Consider the following 16,102-nt stretch of genomic DNA (forward strand, 5'->3'; position numbering starts at 1 on the left):
TTTCTGATAATTTTTCATATATAAATTATTTAATTTGGAGTTACCGTTGAATTTCTATGATTTATTGAAGTTTTAGCTATTTTCTGGAACTTCCTGATTATTTTTAAATCCAGAAAATACTTATTGCGTCAGCCCCACGTCACAGTGACGTCAGCAGGTCAACTGGGCGCCCCAGGTCAAACCTGACGTGTGGGGGCCACACGTCAGTGACACAGGAGCTAATCCCGGTCAAACCCAGCGCTAACTGGGGTTTGACCAGGGGTGGGGCCCACAGTCAGTGGCTTAGGGGGTTGGTTAGTGCGTCATTAGTGGCTAATGACAGCGCCACGTCACTGGCCACCGGAGTTCGGCCGGCGGCGACCCGAAACGCGGCGGAAGTTCACCGGGGTTGCGCTACGGGCGGCGGCTGGACGCGCGAAGGGCACCAGAAGGTAGCCCGTGCCCGTGCGCATCTAGGGGGGCCAACGGGAGGTGCGGGGGTGGCCGGGGTTCGCCGGAGTGGAGCCCGAGGGGGCGGCCGGAGCTCGGGCCAGCGCGACGCGGTGGCTGCAGCGCGTTAGCCGGAGAGCAGAGGAGCGCGTCGGGACCCTGGGAACCTGGAGAGCACGCGGGAGCTACTGGAGCGAGCGGAAGAGCTCCGGGGCGCGAGGTTCGCCGGCCATGGCGATGGTCGGAGCTCGGTGCTTGCGGGGACGGCAGCTACGGCACGAGAACGAGCAGGGGGTCAGAGGGGAAACGGAGTGGAGCTCACAGGGGTTGCGACGGTGGCCTCGGGGAGCTCGGGGAGGCACCGGAGCCGACGAATTTGACGAAGATGGCCGGCGGTCCCGAGGTTGAAGAAGACATCGAGGGCGGTGTTGCGGCACGTCTGGGGCCTCGTGGCTCGTTGAGGAGGTAGAGGGAGGACCGGCGGAGCTTCCTGGGGCGTCGGTGAGCCGTGGGGTGGCCGGTAGCCACGGTGGCTCTCGTCGGTGGTGGCGGCTCCGTTCGGGGAGGGGAACAGAGGAGGGGGGGAGAGTGTTCGGGGAAGAGGGAGGGAGCAGCGAGGGAGGAAGAGGGGCGAGGGGACACAAGGCGTGAGGGGGAGGCTCGAGAACGCCTCGGTGGAAGCAGGAGGTGGCCGAGGCGGCATTGGCGCTCGCCACCGAGCTGCTTCGGTGCGAGGGGAGGAAGATGACAAGGGGGAGGAGGTGGGCTGGGCCGGCCAGGTGGGGGAGCTGGGCCGGCTCTGGTGGGCTGCACGGGTAAGTCCAGGTACTTCCTTCTCTCTCTCTCTTATTTCTATTCTGTTTTATATTTTTCTTCTGTTTTTGTTTTATTTAATTCTTTTGCCACTGTTTTGAATTAAAAATAATAATTCAAACAATGCCAAAGCTCCTCTGAATATTTTATATTGCTAGATGGACTTTTCCAAAAGCTTATAAAATATTTCAGGGGGTATTTGAAATTATATTCTAATTATATGAATATAATTCAAATTCAAATAGCTAATGAATTAAATCCAAAGTCCCAAAAATAAATCCTTAAAAATGTTCAATATTTTGGTTGGGACCAGAACCCTTACCAAAAATTATCAAACATTTAAGAAGAGCCTTTTGGAGCAATGAATGAGATTTCTAGGGTTTTTGCCCCTCTTTTATTTAGGGTTTTGAGGCTTCCAATATTCCTCAATTCAAGTTTCAAAAATATAGACATGATGCACACATGAAGCTAACCTAGAGCAATGCCAGAAGCTAGGGATGTGACATTATAACATATATCGGGCTAAACAATGCCCTTAATAAGAAACCCCATGTGTCCAGGTATGTGCAAAATCCTGACGTGGCCACATGCCAATAACGCCAGCATCCTTCTCGGTTGTGTGGAGTATCCGGAGGATGTGAGAAACAAGAGACAGTAAAAAAAGGTTTACGCAGGGTCTTAATGTAAAAAGAAACCTTTGGGCGGGTCCCTGCTGCACGTCTGCGCCTGTGTCTCCGTTGTGCCATGTCCTGGATGGGTGTAGCACGATTGTCATCTGTAAAATGAAAGAACTTAGGTGAAAGTTGCCGTGCCAAAAAAAGAAGAATTGGTTATTATCAATGAACTATCAAAATTCAAGAGAAGCCAAGTTGAGTCGGGCTGGCCCTCATTACACGCGGGAAGCCCCTGGTATCGTTTATGAGGGTGTGATCATCAAACCAATCTCATGTATATATGATGAAACACCGGATTCGTTTAACCGTGTCTGTGGTCTTGACGACCTGCCATTTTTTCTGGTTTGTGAGGCCGTCTAGTTTGCGGCTGTTAGAGCAGCCGCATCCTCTTCCGTACATAAGAAACGTTCTGTATTTCCGCTAACTGAGATGATGCCACGTGGACCGGGCATCTTAAGCATAATGTGGTATTGCGTTAAAACGAGCGAAAGCGGTTCTTCCGAGTAGTGCTTGATAACCACTTCGGAATGGAGCGATGTGAAATGTTAACCTTTCGCTTCGGAAGTTATCGGGAGAACCGAATACCACCTCTAGTAGTAGAGAGCTCATACAGCGGGCCTCTTGGCTTGGTATTACTCCCTTGAAGGTAGTATTACTGTGGCTTATTTGTGTCGAGTCTATCCCCATTTTGCGGACTGTGTCCTGATATATCATATTTAGATCACTGCTGCCGTCCATGAGGACTCGTGTGAAATGGTACATGTTTATTATTGGGTCTAACACCAAGGCCACCAGTCCTTCGTGCCGGATATTTGTTGTGTGATCCCTATGATCAAAAGTGATCGGGCAGGCCAACCAGGGGTTGAACCTAGGGGTGACGGGCTTTATGGCGCGTGTGTCTCGGAGTGCGTGCTTGCTTCTCCTCTTCGTCACATGGATCACGTTTACCGTTTTAACCTCTGGTGGGAACTTTTTCTGTCCTCCGGCGCTTTGCTGGCGAGGTTCATCCTCGTCTTCGCTTGGTGTGTCTTCCCCTTTGTGTTCGGCGTTTAGCTTACCGGCTTGCTTGAAGACCTAACATTTCTCTGTGGGTATGATTTGCAGGTTTGTCTGGGGTGCTGTGAATCTGACAGAGTTTGTCAAGGATTTTGTTTAGGCCAGATTCTCCTTCTCTGCTGCCTTTGAAAGGCTTTTTCCGCTGACCTGGTCGAGAGCCCCTGAATCCGGCGTTTACCGCCGTGTTATCTGGGCTAACTTCTTTATTTTGACGCTTGTTTTTGTTGCGCCGTGGTTTACCATTGCCATCCCTGACTTCGGATGTGCTTGGGTCGCTGGTGCTGCTACAGGCCAACCAGCTGTCCTCGCCCGCACAAAAGCGGGTCATGAGGCTTGTTAGGGTTGCCATTGTTCTCGGTTTTTCTTGGCCGAGGTGTCCGGTGAGCCATTCGTCTCAGACATTGTGTTTAAAAGCTGCTAAGGCTTCGGCGTCCGGATAGTCGATGATTTGGTTCTTCTTGGTGAGGAACCTATTCCAAAACTTTCAGGCGGACTCTCCAGACTGTTGGATTATATGACTTAAATCTTTTGCATCCGGAGGTCGGACATAAGTCCCTTGAAAATTAGCCCGAAAAGCGTCCTCGAGCTCCTCCCAACTTCCAATTGAGTTTTCGGGGAGGCTTTTCAGCCAGTGCCGAGCTAGCCCTTTAAGCTTGAGGGGAAAGTATTTAATGGCATGGAGATCGTCTCCATGAGCCATATGAATATGGAGGATAAAGTCCTCTATCCAGACTCTAGGGTATGTGGTCCCGTCGTACGCCTCTATGTTCACCGGTTTGAATCTCTATGGGAATTCGTGATCCAGCACCTCATCAGTGAAACATAAGGGGTGTGTGGCACCCCTGTATTGGGATGTGCCATGGTGTTCAGATGGCTGTAGTATTCGGTTTTGGTTTTGTACTGGAGCGCGCTTCCTAGATCCATAGATGGATCTGGTCGCGCCGGATTTTTGGCGCAAGTTCTCACGTAGATCGTGTGTTGACTTATGCACGACTTTGTTAGCCGCTCTATCGCGTTCACAAGGTGGTGGATCCGGCCGGTTGGTCATATCATTCTTCGGCTGTGTTGGCTCTAAGGCCTCATCGTCGAATTCCGGTAATAGCTTGCGCTTTGGATAGCTATTTGTGTGGTAACTTGCACCATACTTTGTTACTTTGTTCCACCTGCTATTGAGCATATCTTGTGCACCCTTAAGCCTTTGCTTCTGTTTCTTCAGGCTCCTCGATGTGGCAATAAGCCTTCTACGGAGGTTCTCTTGCTCCAAGTGCGTTTCCGGGATGATGTGTGTATCTTCGTCCGAACCGTTTTCCTCCCCCGATGGGGTTTGATGAGGTTTATCTTTGGCGTCGCTGTGTTCGGACGTCGGATCTGTACTATGTTTGCAGTTTGAATCTTGATCGTGCTCTGCCACCGGGGTGGTGCAGTCGTCGTTTCTTCTAGAGTCGACTGCACTATTATTTCCTCTTGCGCTGCTATCGCTGTTTTTGCTATGGTGGGACTTTGAGCGGCGCCGCTGACGTCGGCGCTTGGGTTGCTTGGAGGGGGCGTCCTCCGCTGTCTCTTCGCCATTGCCCTCCCTGGGTGTATCCACCATGTATACGTCATGTGATGAGGTGGAGGTCCGGCGCCCTGTGGGCGGTGGTTCCTGTTCGTCTCCTGCATCGTCGTCCATACTGTCGATGTCTTCGGAGTCGAAGACGAGCATGTCGGTTAAGTCGTCGACAGTGGCTACTAAGTGGGTGGTGGGTGGGCAGCGAATTTCTTCATCGTCTGCATCCCATTCTAGCCGGACATAGTTCGGCCAAGGTTCTCCTGACAGGGAGAGAGACCTTAATGAATTTAGCACATCTCCGAAAGGTGAGTGCTGAAAGATATCCGCGGAGGTGAACTCCATGATCGGCGCCCAGTCGGATTCGATGGGCACAGATGTAGGCGGCTCAGAGTCCATGGCCGGAGATGTATCCAGTGGTTCGGCGACGCGGCTCTCGAAAGGGTGAAGTCAGTATCTGGCTCTATCGCCATTGAGAGTGCGGCCTCCATGGCGGGGCCTATCCCTCCGCTCTCGGATGGCGCGACTTCCTCCGGATTGATGGCCGGAGTGATTGCAGATGCGATCTCCCGAACATTGTCCAATGGCAGAGTTACGTCATGCCCGTCACGACTGTGCGGCGCGTCCGACATGGGCTCGAATCCGTCGAAGATCAATTCTCCGCGGATGTCGGCCGTGTAGTTCAAGTTTCCAAATCTGATCTGATGGCCAGGGGCGTAGCTCTCGATCTGCTCCAGATGGCTAAACAAATTGGCCCACAGTGCGAAGTCGCCGAATACGAAGATCTATCCGGGGAGGAAAACCTCGCCCTGGACCGCATCGTTACCGATGATCGAAGGGGCCATCGAGCCTTACGGTGACGGCACAGTGGAACTCTCAATGAAAGCACCAATGTCGGTGTCAAAACCGGCAGATCTCGGGTAGGGGGTCCCAAACTGTGCGTCTAAGGCAGATGATAATAGGAGGCAGGGGACACGATGTTTACCCAGGTTTGGGCCCTCTTGATCGAGGTAATACCCTATGTCCTGCTTGATTGTTCTTGATGATATGAGTATTACAAGAGTTGATCTACCACGAGATCAGAGAGGCTAAACCCAAGAAGCTAGCCTATGGTATGATTGTGTGTTGTCCTACGGACTAAAACCCTCCGGTTTATATAGACACCGGAGGGGGTTAGGGTTACACAAGGTCGGTTACAAAGGAGGAGATATACATATCCGTATTGCCTAGCTTGCCTTCCACGCCAAGTAGAGTCCCATCCAGACACGGGACGAAGTCTTCAATCTTGTACCTTCATAGTCCAATAGTCCGGCCAAAGGATATAGTCCAGCTGTCCGGAGACCCCCTAATCCAGCACTCCCTCACTCCCACATAGGGTCAAGGGCTCTTGCCGGCAAAGCGTTCCGGCAAGGTTTCTTCTGGCCCACCGCCCTCTAGGATACAACTGCACTAGTAACCAAGCGTGAAGCGTGCCAGTTCCATTCAAAGAAGCTTCATCAACCCGCCCAAGCTCTTTAGGCAATCCCTCTTTCCTGGCCATTTTCGATCTGGGGGCTCGACGTACTAGGCCCCTTTCCCCGTGCTGTCGGGGGCTTTTAGTACTTATACATCACGATCGACAAGTTCACAAAGTGACCGGAAGTGGAGCCAGTGAGAAAGGTAATAGCATAGTCAGCCATCAAGTTCATAAAGGGACTAGTCTGACATTTCGGTGTGATGAACAAAGTCATCACCGACAATGGCACGCAGTTCATGAGCCGCCCCTTCATGCAGTACATTCAAGACCTCGGCAGCAAGGTATGTTTTGCTTCTGTTGCCCATCCCAGAAGTAACAGCCAGGCTGAGAGGGCGAATGCGGAAGTACTGTGGGGCCTCAAGACCAGAACTTTTGACAAGCTGCACAAGTGCAGAAGGCGCTGGATTGATGAATTGCCAACGGTTCTTTGGTCAATCAGGACGACACCAAATCGAGCCACTGGCTAGACACCCTTTTCCCTGGTATACGGGGTAGAAGCAGTTCTCCCCATTGAACTCATATATGGGTCACCTCGAGTGCTCGCTTATGATGAGCTTGAGCAAGAGCAGTTGCACCAAGATGATGCGACGCTCCTTGAGGAAGATCGTCTTCGGGCTACTGTGCGAGCTGCTCGCTATTAGCAAGCCTTGCACCGCTATCATAGCCGCAAGGTTCACGCCCGAAGCCTTGAGGAAAGCGACCTTGTTCTTCGGCGGATCCAATCCCCCAAGAATACAAACAAGTTGACGCCAAAGTGGGAAGGCTCTTATCGGGTAATACGAGTCACCAGGCCTGGCGCAGTCCGCCTAGAGACCGAAGATGGCATTCCGGTGAGCAACTCCTGGAATATTGAACATCTTCGCAAGTTTTACCCCTAAGGAGCAGTTTCCGGGAGCCTTGGCAACCCCCGTTTCGTACTAGCCTTGCCGCCGAGGCATGTAACCCTATGTACGGAGCCAGGCGCAGACCATGTGTGCAGTCAGGGAAAAGCAATCCCTTAGTATGTATAGTTTCCTGTCGATTTCCATGTTTGTGTATATATGTATATGCATGCTTGTCCAGGGTACTGTACTACTTTTTTATTCCAGTAAATGTTAATGAACCACCAAGGTTCCGTGCTTTTGTCCTCACTTCTTTCCAGCCACGGCAAGGACGCGCGATCTCGCCAAGGACCCGGCTTCGGCAAGAAGTTGAAAAAACCGCCCGGCACAACGATCCCCGGCAAACCAAACAGATAAAGTTTACCTCTTGCCCATTCATATTTGTAACTTGTGACTTGTGCATTAGAAAACCTCGCCACTCGTCTTTAAGGACTCGGGGGCTCGCATTTCTGACTCGAACGCTGCTTCGGTCAGAATGGTCATGGCGACCCTTGTCAAAAAGAGGTGGACAGGGGGTTGGGCCCTTTGTCTGTAACCCGGCAGATTTGACTCTCCGGCAGGCACAAGGGGCATTGGCAAGGTAGCTTGCCGGTAGTTCTCAAAAAAAGGTAGCTTGCCGGAAGGACTCGTTTATCCACACTAAGGAGGCATTTCGCCTCCGCATAAACATACACGTGCACGAGTTACCGGCAGGACTAGAATTTTTCATTAATAAGCTGAGCGAGTACAAATGTTACAAGATACAAACATGGGCTCGAGAGATTACATTATATAGAAATTAAGATTCGGCAAGTGCCTACAATTTAAAAACAAAGATAGGTTCCTCGTGATCTCTGTTCTTGCCCCTTTCCTCCTAGGTGTGGCAGGTGAAAGCAAAAAGGAAGCGGCGAAGAACGCGCCGATGGAGATATTGACGAGGAAGGCCCTCGGTAGGGCGCGGGGCCGAGGGAGGGGGGCGCGGTCAGTCGGAGCCGGAGTCGGCGTCCTCCCGCTTGATGCCCTGGCCGTCGCTGTCGCTATCCTCCTCGTCACTCCCGCTCGAGGATGAGGTTTCGCCGTCAGAGGAGCTCTGCGCACAACACCTTAAGAGAGTTCCCAAGAGCCCGAAGACCTTGACAGAGAGCAGGCCATCCTCCATCAATTTGAATTGGAGGACGAGCCCCTCCGACAAGCTATGGGCATGAGCGAAGGTCTTCCATCCACGGTGGAGATACATAACATGAGGGGCTAGGAAGTCGACATCGACCCGCATGCTGCCATTCCCGCAGCCCCACATATGCATCCTCAAAGCCTGAGGCGGGTCAAGCTCCATCTCCCGAGAAAACGGTGTGGGGAGACGAAGTCGGCCGTGCACCGGCCCATGCAGCCTGACGTAGAACTCGTGGGGCTGGTCTCCGTGATGGCCCTCCATTGGAGGAGGGGCTACTGGCGAAGGCAAAGCCGGTGAGCCCCCCGTCCTCCTCTTCCCCGAGCGTCACGGCAGCCTCGGCCTCGCCCCCTCCCTCTTCCTCTCGCGGACGGCTCCGCCGCCATGAGCTCTTGGGAAGGAAGGGCACGCTGTCGAGCGGAGGCTGTCGTCGCCGCCATCGGAACACCAACACGCCCTCTCGCCATGACGAAGGGAAGAAAGGAGTCGAGACGGAGGAAGTGAGCGCTGAAGGATCAAAGGATGACGTCCCCCTCCCCTTCTTCTTATAAAGGGGCGGGGCCAAGGCTCGGCCGCCCCGCTCGACCAATCTGGACGCCACGGGGCGCAGGGAATCGGGACCGACCCGCTGCTCCAATCAGCGATGACCTAGTTTCCCGCCTCCACATTATGGCATGTTCCCTCCGTGTCCACCACCTACCCTCCTCGGGGCATGGAGGACACATGGAAAGCGAACCGGAATCAAGAGGACCACTGAAGCGACCACATTCCACTCCGTGACCGTGGGGCGCAGGCATCTTGAAGGTCGCAACCCGAGTCCACCTAGTAAATGAGCCGCGCCCCTGCGTTTTCCCCCCTTTATGGGGAAGGCGCGGGCCGCCTCTTTACCATTTACCACGATGTCACGCATGAGGGCAGCAACTGCCCCATGCATGACCCCCACGTCATGCACGACCCCCACATCACACATTCAACGCAGGTCGCGGGGAAGTGCGATTGGCGAGGGAGTTACTGTGGTACAACTTGGCCCCTCATGCCCATGCACAATTTTGGCCCTTGCCCAACAACGCGTCACGCTTATGTATGAACCAGGCCCGAGGGCTCCTTTCGGTGCACAAAAGGAGGGGTCCTATTTTGTACCCCTTTACTTGTGCGCGGGCAGTTGGAGCCGCACCTGCGACCACACCTAGCGAGGCAGAGGAAGGAAGCAAAGCCACAAGACATAATTAAAAATCAACATTACCTAGTGATTGTACTAAGCAGTGTTGTCTTGTTCGATTGTAGACCTTCTATAGGTGTTCTGAGGAACACAAGGCAGAGGCGGCTAGGGTTCCCCAAGCCGAGTGCAAGCGCCTACTTCAGAACTTATAGCACGAGGCTAGGGTGCAGGCTGTTCGAGACTACTATGCCTCGACTAACATTAGGAGGGCCAAGAAGAAGTGCCACGGCAAGTATCTGAGTAAGGAGAAGTACATGAAGGCAATTACCTATTCTTAAGGCCTTGTACTTATTTTCCTTGATTTCATTCGTAGGCATAGCGCTGAAATTTCTCTTTGCCAAACTTAGGTGCCCCCGAGATGGTGTGAGGATAGGATGGACTGTTGGGAGGCCTTGGTGGATGAGTGGTGCTCTCCCCAATGGCTAGCCAAACACAACAAGGGCAGGGATAAGCGTGCCCAAATGCGAGGTGTGCCACACCATCAACGGAGCTCCAACCTGTTTGAGTATGGGGATCACTTGGTATGTGGTTTGAGCCCTTAACTAATATGTTGTTCCTCTCTTTTAGGCGAAACACAACAAGAAGGACGTGCCACTGATGTACAACCTCTATGCCATGGCCCAGAGTACCCCGTTCAAGAAGGCCAAGGCATTCTCTGAGGATGACCTCGATCATCCTGAGAACTTCACCAACATCTCCTCCCACAACAAGCTCGTGAGGTATAGAGACTTTGGGAAGGCGACGAAAGGGGATGACTTCAACCTGAGCCAGAATCCTTTTGATCCAGAGCTCGTGATGCTATCTGGTGACAGGAGGAAACATGGCTCGGTAGCCATTGGGGATGGACTGATACTATCGGTGCACAAAAGGAGGGGTCCTATTTTGTACCCCTTTACTTGTGCACGGGCAGTTGGAGCCGCGCCTGCGACCACACCTAGCGGGGAAGAGGAAGGAAGCAAAGCCACAAGACAACTAGAGCAACGCCAAGCCAGAAACACAAAGAGCAGAAGGGCGAGGTGAGCTCCCCCGGCAAGGCCCTTGCCAGGGCGGCCTCCACAGCCCCGACAAGAACCTTGCCGGGGCAACTTGCACAACACCAGCAGAGCCGCCACCCTTGAGCTCAAGAGTTCCAACACCATCAACCACTTTGGAAACGATTCTTGGGAGGCACCTCCATGGTGGCATGCAGATCTTTGTGGAGACTAGAAGCACACAAGACTAGATGATAACCAGAAGACGACGATCCTCGGCAAGATCCTTGCCAAGGATACCCACGAGACCCCCGGCAAGACCCTTGCCAGGGACGACCATGATACCACAGCAAGAGCCTTGCCGGGGCCCCGACAAGACTCTTGCTGAAGACATCCGTGAGGCCGCAGCCAGACCCACATCTGCCAAGACTCCACGACGTTCCCATGCAGCTGCCAGCCCACTAGCTAGGCAGGCGCCTGCGTGGCGACGTGCGGCCTCTAGGCCGACTCGGCAGGCACCTGCGTGGTGGCATGCAGATCTTCGTGAAGACTCTGCCACCGCACCAACTCAACAGCCAGCTAGCGTGGCGCTACATGCCTCGTCAGTTCGGACGCGCGTTGAAGCGAGGCGAGGCGGTGATAGTTGGGAAGAGCTTCCTTGCCGTCCCCAATAAAGCAAGAAGGGCACGTCGGCAGCACATTAAATGCATTTGTCCTACAGTGCCAGGAGATAGACTCGACTACTGTATAGCTTTCCACCTCCTGTGTGCCATTGTGGCAGGCCCTTTGGCTATAAAAAGAGGCCCGCAGCGTATTGAGGGAGGATTCGGATTTTTTGGACGCTGTACGCCTTGTAGCTAGTCCAAGAACATCAGATAAACACAAACCACCAGGAGTAGGGTATTACGCATCACTTGCGGCCCGAACCTGGATAATCCCCCTGCCTTGATCTCTCAATCTCGCTCTTTCCACAGCCCCGCGCCCGCCAACCATAGTAAAAGGGATTCCTCGTGATCCCGTAGGTGTCGTCTCCCCTGATAGATACGTTGTACTAGATGTCTCCGGGAGATCAAAAAGTGCCATGCAAGGTCTCTTCCTGAGATACCGCCTCGACCATGGCTAGTGGAGCTCACCATCGAGGCTAGGGCACAAGAGGTTCTGGAAGAGCCATACAGGCAGGCTAAGCAGAGGGAGATCGAGCTGGATGATAGGACGGCTAGTCTGTACGAGGCGGAGAGGAACCAGAACCACGCGTCTCATCGGGCCCTATACGAGCTCCTCATGGTAAGCTTGCCCTGCATATTAGCCAAATCATGCACGTAATGTTTGTTTCATTACTAAGTAATATGACTGACTCGTGAAAACAAAATGTGTAGTCCGTGTGCGAGGAAAACGGTCAGACCCCTAAAGTTTTCTCTAGTGTTTTGCTTACCAAATGCATAAAGACCTAGACTTAGCTCCTAAATGATCTATACTTAGCTTTGTTTCCTCTGAAATGACCTAGTTAGCTCTAATATGCTAAGTTATCTCTAATATGATTACTTACCTAGGTTTGCTCAATAATGAATGTACTTAGCTTACATATGTAAAAATGGCATAATTAGCTTACTTAGGTTTTAAAAAATGGCATAGTTAGCTTATTTTCCTCGAAAATGACATAATAAGCCTAATTAGCTCCAAAATGATCAATTTTACCTAAGCTAGCTCCAAAATGACCTAAGTTATCTCTAAAATGCTAAATTAGCTCTAATATGCTTAGTTACCTGGGTTAGCTCAATAAAGACCTACAATTATCTTACTTATGTCAAAAATGGCATAATTTGCTTAGTTAACTCAAAAATGGCATAATAAGCTAGGTTAGCTCCAAAATGACCAAGTTTACCTAGGTTAGCTCCAATATGATCTATTTTACCTAGTTTAGCTCCAAAATGACCTATTTACCTAGCTTGGTTATAAAATGAGCTACACACTTAGCATTTTTACCTGGCTTAGCTAAAAAATGTCATTTTTTCCTACCTTAGTTAGAAGAAGAAGAAGATAAAGAGGAGGAGAGGAGACAAAGAAAGAGAAGATAAATTCTTCTTCTTCTTCTTCTTCTTCTTCTTCTTCTTCTTTTTCTTCTTTTTCTTCTAGCTAGTCTTCTTCCATAGTTAGAAGAAGAAGAAGATAAAGAAGAGGAGAGGAGAAAAAAAAGATAAATTCTTCTTCTTCTTCTTCTTTTTCTTCTAGCTAGTCTTCTTCCTTATTTATAAGAAGAAGAAGATAAATAAGAGGAGAGGGGAAAAAGAAAAAGGAAGATCTTCTTCTTTTTCTTCTTCTTCTTCTTCTTCTTCTTCTTCTTCTTCGTCTTCTTCTTCTTTTCTTCTTCTAGCTAGTCTTCTTCTTCTTCTTTTTCTTCTTCTTCTAGCAAGTCTTCTTCTTCTTCTAGCTAGTCTTCTTCTTCTTCTAACTTCCATCTTTCCTAATTTGCAGATTTGCTTTAGATGAGGAGCTTGCGTTCATGGAGTCTACTCTTCTCCTTGTGCTTCTTTTATGTTTTTGGAAACTTGTTGCAAACTTGTTGTTCGATATGTATGTATGGATGAAACCATTTTAGGTTGGATATTTTGTTGGATAACTTGTTATATATATATATATATATATATATGTTGTTGGAAACTTGTTATATATATATCTATGAAATTCTGTGAAATTGAATGAATCTAACAAAAAACAGAAACAACAGGGGTTGTACAGCCTCTTTGCCATCTGCTACCAGATGGCAAAGAGCTTTGCCAGCCAGCAGGTGGCAAAGCCGCCATGTGGTAGCTACCTATGCAACATGGGGACAATGGGCTGGCCTATATGGTTGCTTTGCCGTCCGCTAGCAGACGGCAAAGACCTTTGCATCTTTGTCGTCAGCCAACAGACGACATAGCATGCCACGGGGCAGCAACCTGGGCTGGCCTATATAGGCACTTTGCCATCGGCTGGCAGACGACAAAGATGCATAGGACTTTGCCGTCAGCCAGCGGACGGCAAAGCCCGCCATTAACTCCCTAATGGACCTAACCTGCCACGTGTGTCGTCCAGGCTCTTTGTCGCCTGCTGGCTGACGGCAAAGACCATTTCATCTTTGCCGTCCGCCAGCAGATGGCAAAGAGGCCTTTGTCGTAGCTTATTTAGCCGGACCTGTTGTCGTCTGCTGGCTGACGGCAAAGGCCTTTGCCGTCCTCCAGGCATGCCTTTGCCGTCAGCCATGGCAGACGACAAAGTGTCTGATTCCTGTAGTGGAGTATCGAACCCAAATTTATTGATTCGACACAAGGGGAGCCAAAGAATATTCTCAAGTACTAGCAGTTGAGTTGTCAATTCAACCACACCTGAAAGACTTAATATCTGCAGCAAAATATTTACTAGCAAACTAGTAAGGAATTAACGGTAATAGTGGCAAAAGTAATAGTAGCTGTATTGTAGCAATCGTAATAGTGGCAACCGAAAAGTAAATTAGCAAAGATCAATATGTGAAAAGCTCATAGGCAATGGATCAATGACGGATAAATATGTCGGATGGCATTCATCATGCAACGGTTATAACATAGGGTGACATAGAACTAGCTCCAATTCATCAATATAATGTAGGCATGTATTCCGAATATAGTCATACATGCTTATGGAAAAGAACTTGCATGACATCTTTTGTCCTACCCTCCCGTGGCAGTGGGGTCCTATTAGAAACTAAGGGATATTAAGGCCTCATTTTAATAGAGTACCGGACCAAAGCATTAGCACTTAGTGACAGGAACTCCTCAAACTACGGTCATCACCGGGAGTGGTCCCGACTATTGTCACTCCGGGGTTGCCGGATCATAACACATAGTAGGTGACTATAACTTGCAATATAGGATCAAGAACACAAATATATTCATGAAAACATAATAAGTTCATATCTGAAATCATGGCACTCGGGCCCTAGTGACAAGCTAGGCATAGCAAAGTCATAGCCACATCAATCTTAGAACATATTGGATACTAGGGCTCAAACCCTAACAAAACCAACTCGATTACATGGTAAATCTCATCCAACCCATCACGGTCCAGCAAGCCTACGATGGAATTACTCACGCATGGCAATGAGCATCATGAAATTGGTGATGGAGGATGGTTGATGATGACGATGGCGCCGGATTCCCCTCTCCGGAGCCCCGAACGGACTCCAGATCTGCCCTCCCGAGGAAGAACGGGGCTTGGCGGCGGCTCCATATCATAAAACGTGATGAATCCTTCTCTCCTATTTTTTCTCCCCGAACGTGAATATATGAAGTTGGAGTTGAGGTCGGTGGAGGTCCAGGGGGCCCACAAGGTCGGGTGACACGCCCTAGGGGGTTGGGCGCGCCCCCACCCTTGTGGCCAGGGTGTGGGCCCCTTCACTTGATTCTTTCGCCAATATTTTTTATTGATTCCAAAACTTATCTCCGTGAAGTTTCAGGTCATTCTGAGAACTTTTTATTCTGCACAAAAATAATACCATGGCAATTCTGCTGAAAACGGTATCAGTCCGGGTTAGTTCCATTCAAATCATGCCAGTTAGAGTCCAAAACAAGGGCAAAAGAGTTTGGAAAAGTAGATATGATGGAGACATATCATTTACCCACCGTATGCTTTCTTTCAAGACAGAAGCCTCTAGTTAAAACTATGCCCCCCGGTTCTATCTTTTATCATATTATTATTAGATCTATAAAATCAAAAACACAAAAATACCTTTCCACAATTTATTTACTTTTATTTTATTTAGGTCTTTTACTTATATTTTATATATATCACTATCAGATCTCATCCTTACAAGTAACGGCAAAGGGATTGACAACCCTTTTATCATGTTGGGTGCAAGTATTTGTTTGTTTGTGTAGGTGCAATTATTGGAGAATTGTGTGTTCCTCCTACTAGATTGATACCTTGGTTCTCAACTAAGGGAAATACTTATCTCTACTTTGCTGCATCACCCTTTCCACTTCAAGGGAAAAACCAACGCAAGCTTAAGAAGTAGCACTTGATTCTCAATTGAGGTAGTGTTACACTACCGCAGGATGCTCCTAATGCGACACTATGATCAGAGACCCTTTTACGAAACTATGTGCGATGCATTAATCACAAACGGGGATATAAAAGACCTGTCAAAAAGATGCAAAACATTTGCGATGGCGTAGACATCAAACATTGTTCAGATTTTAGTTACGTGTGCGATGCAGGACATACGGTTGATCTAGAAGAACTGTTTGCGATGAGGTAGAACAACAGAAACGGGCAGCCATATCAATGTGTTTGCGATATACGGCATACAGTTTGCTCTGATGAACTATGTGCTATTAGGGAATATGACAGAAACGGTTAGTCGGATCAAGGTGTGTGTGATATACGGCATACGGTTCACTCGGACAAACTATTTTCGATTAGGGAATACAACAAAAACAGTTCAACTTAACAAGATGTGTGTGATATGCGGCATTTGCGATGAGCCAAAAGAACACAAATGATTCATGTAAACAAGATGTGTGTGATACGCAGCAAACAACCCACTCAGATAAACTGTTTGTGACGAGAAATTATAACACAGATGGATATTATAGTTTTTGCAATTCTGTTCGTACAAAAAACTTTGAAAAATGCAGACTAGTTTCTTGTTGTGGCTAGGAGTATCGCACACAATGCGTCTGCGAGTACTTGTGTGTGATGATTAGTTATACATGTGTTTCCTTATGTTAACACGTGTGTGATAAATAACACGTGGCACCGCATACGGTATTCGGGTTGTGTGTGTGCTCAACTTAGTTTTCCCGCACTCCACATGGGTGAATTGTAAAATCCACG

The sequence above is a fragment of the Triticum aestivum genome, chromosome 7A (assembly GCF_018294505.1).
Source record: "Triticum aestivum cultivar Chinese Spring chromosome 7A, IWGSC CS RefSeq v2.1, whole genome shotgun sequence".
NCBI classification, from domain to species: Eukaryota; Viridiplantae; Streptophyta; class Magnoliopsida; order Poales; family Poaceae; genus Triticum; species Triticum aestivum.